Raw genomic sequence first — 12,077 nt, 5'->3', positions numbered from 1 at the left:
CTTGCAGTATCTCCAGGTCATCTTCATGGCAACCACATGGTAGAGTGCTCAACAGGATCCTGAGTCATATCATCTATTTTTAATTACTTGCCTTTATGCACCATAATAAATGTACAAAGTGAAAGATTTGAAATGATCCTAAGGCACCGTCCAGTGCTGTACAATATGTCAAAGGGCAGAAGTCCCAATTATACCTAATGGAAATGTTCAGTCTCAATTAACCCATCTAAACTATATGTACTGTAAAATACACCAAAATCAAATTGTTTTAAAAATAGCTGAAATCTGATACTGGTTGGAATTTTGAACTGAACTCCTATATGTGTTTCCCCACCCCAATTCATATAAGTCTTTCTTAAACCCACTTTCTCAAAATGTGATTATTTTTAGAGAGCCTTCAAAAGAGGTGATTAAGATTAAGTGAGGGCCAGAGAGATAGCTCAGCAGACTAAAGTGCCTGCTTAGGCAAGCTTAGGCAAGCACAGGGACTGCAGTTCAATCCCTGCCATCACAGGCCATGCCAGCCCCACCTCCAGAGTGGGCTGAGCTGGCCAAAGTCCAGGCATAGTGGTCCATGCCTGTAATCCTAGTGCTGGGGAGGCTGAAAGCAGGAGGATCACCAGTCAGAGCTGCGTAGTGAGACCCTGTAACAACCAAATACATTAGTGTGGGACCTAATCCAGTGCTGCTATCCTTACATAATGATCACATTATTACAGAATCAGGCACAATGGAAAAGCCACATGAAGACATGGAGAAGATATCCATCTATCTTCTAAGCCAACGAGAGGTCTTAGAGGAAACCAGCCTTGCCAACAATTTAATCCCAGGGTTCATCCTCTGGGACTTGAGAAAACAAATTTCTGTTGTGGAAGCCCCCCGGGCTTTAGTATTTTATTGAGAAAGCTAATACAATTGGCTCAAGGGCATCAATGAACATCAATATAAATACTGGGTATGAAAAGGACAGTTGGAGTCTGAAGAAACAGGAAGTTCTGAGAGGTCACTGGAAGTCACACCTCCAGTGTGCCTTAAAAAGTGCTGTCAGGATATCAAGCTCTACACAAAGGACTATAGTGAGTGTCTCAGGTGACTCCCAGCATCCATGGCACCAAGCACGCTCTTCAAGGAGGAAAGTCCATAGGCCAACCATCTCTACCAGCATAGAAAAATCAAAAGCACACAAAAATGAATATTTATAATAGTTTCTCAAGAAATACGAGTGTACTCACAGGATGTGGAAGGCCTATGTGCAGTTACCAAATATGGCATCCACACAAAAGGACTGGGCTCACAGAGAACCCAAATTATTTTGTGAACTGATGACTTTATATAATGTTCCCCCCTTTGAATGGCAATTTCATTCTTCTTGGGACAAGAGTATTAATTAAGGCAAATAAGTCCTGCTCAATAGGGTCTCCCCCCCTTTGATTCTTTATTGTATTCTTTCTTATCCCTCTGAGGGCACTTACTAAATTTTAAATTGTAGAGGGAAAATTTGTATATTTCCTTTACCTCAAGTAGTGAGCAAGGAATATGTTTATTCTTGTGCTCAATTAATAATCATGTTCATTAACTAAAATTTAATTAAATTATTCCTCAATAAGCCTCTAAAGTGTAATTTTGTATTTTAGGTACCAGCTAAATACCTACCTTTACAAGAAACCTAGGAAACCTGGAGTTCACACTGGGAAAGTCACGAAAAATGGATTTGGAAGGATGACATACACAGACAGAGCTCCTACACTGTGAAGATCTTGCACTGCATTCCAAGGATGATGGGAGGAATTTGTAGCAGGGTTTTTTTTTACATTTTTTTTCTTTTAAAGTAGTCTGTCATTTGAAAGATGAATTCTAGGGTCATGACAAAGAGGAAGCTGGGAGTGGGGATGAATTAGAGAAGAGCCAGAGTCTGAGTTTTGCAGCCTTTGTAACTGCATGACTAGCAGAGTCACTGTCAAAACAAAGGATGTGCAATAAGCTAAGGTGTGGGGAAGGTGATAAACCTGGTTTTTTTTTATTAAAGTATCCATCTAATACACTGAAATATGTTAGTGGTTTATTTAATAATGTACAGCTTGTTATACTAATGCAATATCGATCCAGATCAAAACAGAACATTTGCAGTTCCTCTTAGGCCCTTAGATAAGAAAATAGAAATTTCGAAGAGAAGATCTGCCAGATGCCACCTTAACCAAGCCATAAACGTTAACACTAAAGTTCACAAAGGACACCATGAATTTCTGGTGATGCATTGTGAGGGCAAAGACGGCCTCAGGTTCCTTGATGTTTTCCATACAGAGATGCGGCATGGGTCTTACCAAGGAAGGCTATATGACTAATCGAGTAAAGTCATGATATAGGGGAATGAAACTCCCAACCTGAAAGGTACCTGGGATGAGTTCATGTTCTCTAAAACTGAAGAATGAATTTTAGGAACAACAGAGGTTAAGAGCCAAATATATTTATTGGGAAAGAAAGCTCCTGTTGGAAAAAAGGACAAAAGGGGGACCTGAGTGGGTTGCCCCCGAATCTGTCATTTTAAGGGATTTTCATAGAGCAAAAAACCGATGAGGCGGGTGAGAGGTGTAGAACATGAGAACTTGTGTAGGTGGGACAAAATGTTGGTCAGCCAATCAGATTACAAGCACAATTGCTCAGGTAAAATTTATTAAATCCAGGACCAAATGGGAAAGCGAGTCATGCAGCAAGTGGGCATGAATACAGAACACCGCTTTTCCTGTAATGGGCTGGGTTAGTGACTCTTCCAGGCATCCTCAAAGTTAGAGACCTGTTCAGAATATTAGTCCCTGATGTCTGTCCTTAGGGAGGTATGCATTTTTTTGATCTTTTGTCTTGAGACCTGGCCCACAGCCTAAGTGTCTATCTCTCCCAAAGTTGCAGTCACCTTGTCTTCCATACTGTCTCCTTTGTCGGGCGCTCGTTGAAATCACACGCGAGTCAGATGGTGCTTAAGCTTCTCTTTATTCTTCTCTCCCCCGAACTTCTCCCCGGAACTACTACTCAACCGAACTACTTACCGAACTACTTCCCGAACTCCTCCGCCGAACTACCCCGGACCTTCCGTAACATCCTCTTTTATACTCCCCAGGACCAATCAAATAAGGCTGCGTGTCTTAAACCGGCCAATGGGCAAGTGCCTGGTTGTAACAGCTCTTAGCCAAATAGAATGCGCCAGCAGAGGTTAAGCGTAGCTCTGGAAATCCCCCGTGGGGGAGGGCAAGCATGTAGGGCGCCGGCGCCCAACACTCCTTGATGGCCTGCCCTGTCTGACTGCCTATAATATTTCTATCTAACTCAGCTGCCTGCAACAGTCGGAGCCTGCCTTGGATAGGATGCAAAGATAAGTACAAAGAGCTGACACTAAAACCCTAAGTGCCACAAGACTGGAAACTTCATATCTTCCCTGCTATAGCCTCAGCTTCTAGGCAACTGTGTAGCACGTAAAAAACAGATCAATAAATATTTGTGATGGATGAGTAATTAGCAATGTTACTGGCTTGATAAAATCACATGAAAAGGTACTTCTCTTTTTAAAAAAAAAGGATAAATGTTTGTCTTCCTTTTGCATAATAACTGGATCAAACAGAGAAAAATCACATTTTAATCACATAGTAATCATAGTCAGAAGTGGGTTACACACTTGCTCTGATTAGAAGTGAGTCTCCTAAGAAAAGAGAATATGATGACCTCAAGATTTAAAGTCTCTAGGAAAGATGTTATTTTGTAGCTTTAGAATATTTTAAACCTGGTCTTATGCAATTTTTCTTCTGCCATTGACTTTTGCTATTTCTACAGAAGCATCAGGGTCAGCAACAAGATCAAAATATATAATAAAATACCCTAAGAGGAAGAAAGGTAACCTTTTGCTTTGGCACTATTGCAGTATTCCTTTAATATTTATAAGGCACAATTACTCTGTCCTCTGCTTCTTCCTCTCACCCTGTCTCCCTCTCCCCCTTTTTTCCTGCAAGACATATTTTTAAAATAGCTTTTTCCATTTCTAAGCACCTTATCTGAAAATATTGTTAATTTTAGACAAGCTGATAGGGAAATGATTGACCATTTAATGGCTAACAGCCTAAGAAGCAATGAGTAGAGTCAGAGTTGAATATTCCATGACTACACAAGAATTTCCCAACAAGAAAAGTAATTTAAATATCTTTCTCACATGAGTAAAATAAAAACATCTGATTATAAAGATATGCAAAAAAAAAAAGAATTATACAATGTGTTAATTATTGAAACTGTCCTACCAATTTGGTTTGAAACTGTCTCATTGCTATTTGTTTCTCAATAAATTTATGGAAAAAAAGAAAAGAAAAAGAAAAAAAGCACCAAAAAAAAAAAAAGAATAAATGGAATAAGATGGGAAAAAAATAAATAAAGATATGCCAAATGTTCATGATACATACTATATTGAAAACAAGTTAAACCTAACTTCTAAAAATTAAAATATTATACACAAACATATGACAGGAATCATTAAAAAATGGTATTATCCATTCATCATTTGTTGTTTTTTTTTCTGAAAACCATTGATTTTTATTTTTTTATTTTTTCCATAATTTTATTGAGAAACAAATAGCAATGAGACAGTTTCAAATCAAATCGCTAGGACAGTTTCAATAATTAACACATTGCATACATTCTTCTTAGTGGTTAATTGCTGTACAAGATGCAGACATGATATCCTGTTTACAAACACCATTAGAACAAATCCCTCTATTCATTAAGAGAATGTAACTATATATTTATCCTAACCACTTTGAATACACAGATACAAAATGGACATTCATCTGTATACCCTTTTCATGTTAAGTTCCATCATTTAAATATTATAGGTGTGTTAACTCAGCAAAATATTCTAAAAGAGTCCAGTAGTCCATAATAGTATTGGGTCTTCTGCTTGACCGGCAATGTCAGAAATTGTTGACCTGAGTCCCATACATAACACCATGATGATCATGTTACACATAACAGCGTGGCTTTACTTCTTATACTTTGTTTTTATACTTTTCTGCTGGATGGTTAAGACCAAGGTAAAGCAGGACCTATGCAACAAGAGTTGTAGCTTTTGGGTCTGATAAAGTCAGTCAAATCCCCTCAGGATTTATCCTGAGATCCTGTACCTCAGATTGTAGAACCATTGTCAGTGTCAGCCCTGATCCATTCATCATTTGACAGGCTGTTTCAAACCTAGGCTATTTCTATAACTTAGGTATTGTGCATTACTATGCTACAATAAACATGTTTATGCAGTAAAGAAAATGAGATATATATATATAGATATAAAATATAGTCATAAAGAAGGAAATTATTCCTGAAATATTTTCAGGAAACAGATGAAACTGGAGATGATCATGTTACACAAAATAAGCCAGACTCAGAAAAACATCTCATATTTTTTTCTTATAGATGGTATTAAGACAGAGAGAGATGATATAAAAGCAGAAGGGGCATTTTTCAAGAAGAAGAAAGCTGGACTGGGGAGATAACTCAGTAGAATAAGTGCCGGCCTGGCCAGCACAAGGTCCTGAGTTCAATCCCTGGTACTGGGGAAAAAAAAAAAAAAAAAAAACAGGAACGCTAAAGTAATAATCTTCATTATGTAGTTAATTTGATTTACTGAGCAATTTATATTATGTTTATCTTTTTTATTTTTACTTTTGATACAGGGTCTTGCTATGCAGCTCAGATTCATAGCGATCCTTCTGTTTCAACCTCCACCATGCCAGGGTTCAGGTCTGGCACAGCATGCAGTACCAGGGATTGAACATGGATCCTTGAGCTTGCCAGTCAGGCTCTTAGACTGCTGAGCTATCTCCCCAGCCTTATGCTTATCTTAAGAGGCAGAAAGATAATTAAAGAAAAACTTGGCTATATTTCTATTCAATATGCCAAAGAGTATGCTAACATTGCTTGAATACCATTAATTATTAGTGGAATCTTTACTACCAAACATAAATGTATTAAAATTAATATTTATTATACTGTAAATAGAAGATGAGGCTTATTTGAGAAATTATAGTATATTTCCTCAGGGGTCCCTTGTATTTCCACATGTAGAAGTTAATAATCCTACAAAAGGTCTGGCCAGATAGCTCAGCAGATTAAAGTGCCTGCTTAGGCAAATGCAGGGGCCAGGAGTTCGATCCCCAGCCTGCCATGCCAGCTCTGCCCTGGGAGCATGCTGAGATGGTGATTGAGACGGGGCATGGTGGTGCACACCTGCAATCCCAGTGCTTGGGAGGCTGAAAACAGGAGGATCACTGTCAGTCCAATCTGTGTAGTGAGACCATCCTGTACTAAATACAATAATAATGATAATAATAATAAGCCTACAAAAGAATACTTTTGCTAGTTTTATTCACTTCAGAGCTATAAGCAGAGTTTATTGGTAAGTTAGGTTCATTGTACTGAAAGACTTTCCTTTTTAAGAATTATATAAACTTTCCAAAAGTTATATCCTGTCATGCAACTAAAACATTCTTCTGCTCAGTAAGAATGTTGCCCATGCCCTTTCACCTCAACTTCCAGGTATGGGCTTAGTTACTCCCTTTGGAGTAGTTTATTCTCCTTAAATTAACACATCTGTAGAATGACATCCTTGTGGTCTTTCTTGTCACAGGAAGCAGAAGAGGAAGAAATCTGAGGTACACATCAAGTAAGTTCTGCACTGAATTCTGTTCTTCTACCTACTGAACTTCTGTATTGCAGTTTTGTTCATGTATGGTACAATGACCTTGTTTTCTGACCACAGCGCATAAGAACTGGCCTCAAGGTGACATGAGGCTAAAGAAAAGAGGCAGGCAGATCCCAAGTGCTAAGGCTGCAATTTACTGGGAACTCCTGGCAAAAGCATGGCCTTGGTGGCAGCAAGGTCAGATGGATCTCTGCATTTGGGTCAGAAAGATGGGGGCTTATAACATAGTCATAAAAGCAAGAGACTCTACCCAAGCCAGAATGTACCTGTTTCATTTCAAGCCAATATGGAAGTGTCAGGCACATTCCATGTACCAGCAGCTGGTCCTAAAGCTCCATTTCTCACCCCACGGCTTTAACGGCTTATAGTATGCTGGGAAACTATGCAGAGAAAACCAAGCAGGGCTGCTCAGAGCAATCATGGTGGTTACTGGAGAGGGCTGTGGCTGGCTCGAGTCGAGTCCACATATCCCGTTCCTTAGGACTGCATCTTACAATCTGACATCCCTCTGGTCGTGCTGTGTCCTGAGACTGTGAGGAGCCCTAGCATCGGGCAGATGCTTTCAGTGAGGCCATGGGTCTGCCTTGTAGGCAGACTCTAGCAGCAGTAGAGACACATACCTGAAGAGAAGACTAATCATGTAAATTATAACAGCTATAATATTTTTGAAGGACAAGTGAGATAGCTCAGCGGACTAAGTGCCTGCTTAGGCAAGCTCAGGGACCAGGATTCGATCCCCAGTGCCACATGCTATGCCGGCCCCACCCCCAGGCATGCTGAGCTGGCCACCAAGCCCAGGCCTGGTAGTGTACACCTGTAATTCTAGCACTGGGGAGCCTGAAACTAGTAGGAGGATCACCATGAGTCTGAGCTGCATAGTGAGACCCTGTACCAAATACATAAAATGGAAAAAAAAAAAAGATTTTTAACTAGGATTCCAAGAAAATAAATCAATAACCTAGTATGCCTCAGAGGGATAGGATTAGGTAAAACAGTAATTTGAGCTTTCCCCTATATGACTGACATGAGGGCTGTAGACAAAGCATAATCTCAATAATACCATAGATTCCAAGGAAAACAGCTCAATGGGGACAAAATTAGGAATGCCAAAGACTCCCACACTTTAGCAAGAAATAGCTGACTCATTTATTGGGGAAAAATAAAGCCAGGAAAGCAGTAGGGTGAACCCATGGCACACTTGCTGCAGCAGGCTGTTTGCACCATTGAAAGCTCTAAAAGGTTCACCATGGGGCTGGCCTGATAGCTCAGTGGACTAAAGCACCTACTTAGGCAGAGCGCAGCAGCTGGGGTTCAATCTCTGGCTTGCCATGCCGGCCCCACCCCTGGGGCACACTGAGATGGAGATTGAGATTCGGGGTGGTAGTGAGTGCCTGTAATCCCAGCAGTTGGGAGGCTTAAAAAAGGGGAACCATTACAAGTCCAACCTACATAGTGGGACCCTATAGAACGTGTAGATACTGTCCTAAATACAGAAAAAAATAAATACCATAAAAGGTTCACCATGACTGTACTATTGTTCTCTCTCCCAGACTTAATGTTCGTTGCATGCAAAATTAGCAGTACCCTTTGCTTATCAACTCTGGCAGCATAACTTCTGGATGTACAGTTTGGCCAGACCCCAGGAGCTTCTAAGGGGCAAGCCTATCAGCCTTGTGGCTTACGTTCATTAACACTTCTCCCATGACTTCAGTCCAGTGGTCCAAGCTGGGTTTGCCTAATAAGTCTGTATCTATTGTTTTAACAAGCCATCTTTCCTCTTCAGCAGTCCTGCTAAGTGTTACATGTCAGATGAAATTGTTACTTTTGGGTGGAATCTTAGCCAGCACTTCTTATGAAATGAGTGCCAATGCGGCATGAGTACCAGTGCATCACACCTAAGTTTCAAGACCTTTGATAGTGGCAGTATGATTAGTTCTCTTTAAAGAAAAAACCTCTGCAAGGCCAGTAGACCACTGATTGTTCCACTTTGTGTCATCCGCAGTACACACTATCCAATTATCAGCATAAACAGCTACCAGCTGTGTCTCATGATTGTTACCAGCCAAACCACCCACAATCTTGTCTGCTGGTTGCTCTGATTTTCGTTTCAAACTAGGTAGCATCCACGGTACTGCAGCAGCAGCCCAGCCACTCGGCTTCCCCCTGCTGGTCTGTCTGTGTACTTAGTAATTTCAGGTATCGGGAGCCTCTGCCATTATGGGCGATGGTGTGTCTGCCTCTGGTGGTAAGGCAGTTTCATAGTTAACCTGATATAGGGGAATGAAACTCCCAGCTTGAGAGATAGCTGGGATGAGTTCATGTTCTCTAACACTGAAGAATAAATTTTAGGAACAATAGAAGTTACAAGCTAAATATATGTACTGGAGGAAAGAAAGCTGCTGTCTGAAAGAGGTACAGAAAAGGACCCAAGTGAGTTGCCAAATACCCTACCTTTTCTAGGAGCTTTATACAGTAAAACCCCCAGGCAGTTCCAATGTGGGAATCATGGAAACTCACTAGGTAGGCATGAAGTGGTACAAAACTATGGTCCACAAATAAGATTACAGGCATAATTGCTTAGGTAAAAATTGATTAAGTCAGGATTGAATGGGGAAGTGAGTAACCTAGCAAGTGGGCATGAATACTGAACAGGGTTTGTTTTCTGGAGGGGGTTGGGTTAATGACTTTTCCTGTCTTTTTCAAGGTCATTGATACCTATTTAGAATATCAATCCTTGACATCTATCCCTAGGGAGGTATGTGGCTGCATTTATTTAAGGCCCAGCCCACAGCTGAGGTGTCCGTCTCTCCCACAGTTGCAAGATATCTTGCCTTCCATAGTGGGTCCACTGAAGGCCCATCCCTATCTGACTGCATACAGTATTTCTATCTGACTCTGGCTACAACTAACCCAGCCCAACATTGTCTGCAGATTGAAAGTTAATAAGCTACTGGAGAAGATGCTGCACTGTTGTAACTATGCAAGCCACTTATTTAGAGTAGGGGTCTGTACCACGGTGCACGGAAGTTGGTGGATCACCCACCGCTTTACAGGTAGGCTAGTTCACACTGTGACCAATACAGTCTTGGTCACTGGCCCCACCCATAGCAGGACATTGTCCTCTCCTAGAACCTGCTGTCCTACAGGGATTTATTTGCTTTCAGTTCCCTTTCAAAACTGAGAGCTTGATCTTTGTTGTTCTTGCCTGAGAGCCCAACTCATGCCATCTGCTATACTCTTGACAACTAATTGCTTTGACATGCCCCATGGAGGGGTGACTGTAGCCTTTCCTTGAGCTGTCAAAATCTCCCTTTTCAAATGTGTTTTGCCAAGGAACACGTCAGTCCCATGTGATTCCCCTCCTAATCAGTTAACATAGTAGGCAAAAGCTATACAAAGAACAAAATGGTGACCAGTAGTAACTCAGGAGTCCTCTAAAAGATGTAGATATCCTTTTCTGCTTAGGAATGGGGAAGGTTTTCACTTCAGCACTGTGCCTGGAATCAAGCAGGCCTTACCGAAACAGACCACTTTGAGGAACTTCATGGTGGTCCAGGGCCCAATCCTTGGAGTTGACAGCCATCTCTGGTCTACTAAGAGTATAATCTTCACCACTCAGCATGCTATCCTCAATATAATGGAACAAACAAAATGAGGACCTGAGCCACCACACTGACAGATGGTAGGACTGTGTAGATATGCCTGAGGTTATACCTGGAGTGCCCTTTGCGCTCCCTGGAACACCCTGTGTTCTCTCTCAAGTGAAGTCAAGCTGGTTCTACAAGTGTGTTAGTAACAGAATGATGGGAAAGACATTAGCTAAGATCAAAGCAGCATTAGGGCCAGCCAGACAGCTCTGTGGATAAAAGTACCTGCTTAGGCAGACACAGGGATCTGGGTTTGATCTCACATGCCATGCCTGCCCCGCCCCCAAGGTGCATTGAGATGGTGATTGACACTAGGAGTAGTGGCATGTGCTTGTAATCCCAGCTCTTGGGAGACTGAAAACAAGAGGATCACTACAAGTCCAATCTGCATAGTGAGATCCTGTAGACCCTGTACTAAATACATTAAAAAAAAAAAAATCAAAGAAACATGGAGGGTCAAGTGAAGATGTAATCTTTCCCCAGTACCTCTGAGTAATGTTAGGCACCACAGCCTAGACAGGAGCCATCATTTTATTTACTCCCTATGGCTAATAGTCAATTCTTTTTTTTTTTTCTTTCTTTCTTTTTATGCATTTCGTACAGGGTCTCAGTATGCAGCTCAGACTCATAGTAGTGATTCTTCTGTTTTCAACCTTCCCAGCACTGGGATTATAGGCATGTGCCACAACGCCCAGAATCGGTGTGGCCGACTTGGTATGCCTGGGGGCAAGGCCGGCATACCATGTGGTGCTGAGGATCAAGCCCCAGTCCCTGAGCTTGCCCAAGCAGTGCCTTAGTCTGTCAACAGCCAATGCTGTGAGTTCCATTTGGCTTTTGCACCGGTGGGACAAGTTACTGAAGTGTTAATGAAGGCACTGTGCTACTGAAGGCACTGCTACAGGCAGTGAAATCACAACCCACTCCAGTTCTTTTTCAGGCTGTGCTCTCCGGAACACACACTTCTCAGATATCTCTTGCCCTCCTAGAGGTAGCAGGCCAACGGGGTCACATTTTGCTTCCTCACTTAACAGTACCTTTGCTGCCTGAACTATGGGTTGAAATTCCTCCCCAGAGGTCCACATTTTTCCTAACAGAATACCCATCCCAGGCTGTTTTACAGAACTGGGAGAGTAATACCAAATAAGGAGCTGTAGGAACTCCTTGAATTCTTAGATGCAACAAGCCCTGCATTTCTCCAATGGCCTCCTCCGGGCAGCCATCCATGACTGCCTGGGGGCCCAGAGGATGCTCTAGGTTACCGTGAGTCAGCGTACATTGAGCGTCTACACCTACCACAGCAATCATCTTCCCCTTGTTGTTGGAGGAATCATGAGTTGCACATGCGGTCTCTAGTTGCCCCTATGGGATACGCATCCCACCTCCCCTCTCGGGGAAGGAGCCCCCACAAGGCTGCATCCAGCTGCTTATCTTTTCTCTGGCGAGGACAGAGCAAGCAAGTCATACCACATCTGCTTTCTTGATACTGAAGCTGGAAGCTGGTTCTTTTTCTTTTTCTTTTTCTTTTTCTTTTTTTTCTTTTTTTTTTTTTTTTTGTCTTTTTTGATTTGTCTCTTTTTCCGTCAGGCTTTGCGACAAGGTGCACCTAGTTCTGACCACGTTCAGTCTTTCCTAGCCTTCACAGGTTATTAAAGATCCTGCCTGACAATCAGTCTGAGAAGGAAGAGATCGCACAATTCTTCAGC

Source organism: Octodon degus, unplaced genomic scaffold, assembly GCF_000260255.1.
Source record: "Octodon degus isolate 3935 unplaced genomic scaffold, OctDeg1.0 scaffold00022, whole genome shotgun sequence".
Lineage (NCBI taxonomy): Eukaryota > Metazoa > Chordata > Mammalia > Rodentia > Octodontidae > Octodon > Octodon degus.
This window is presented reverse-complemented; position numbering follows the sequence as displayed.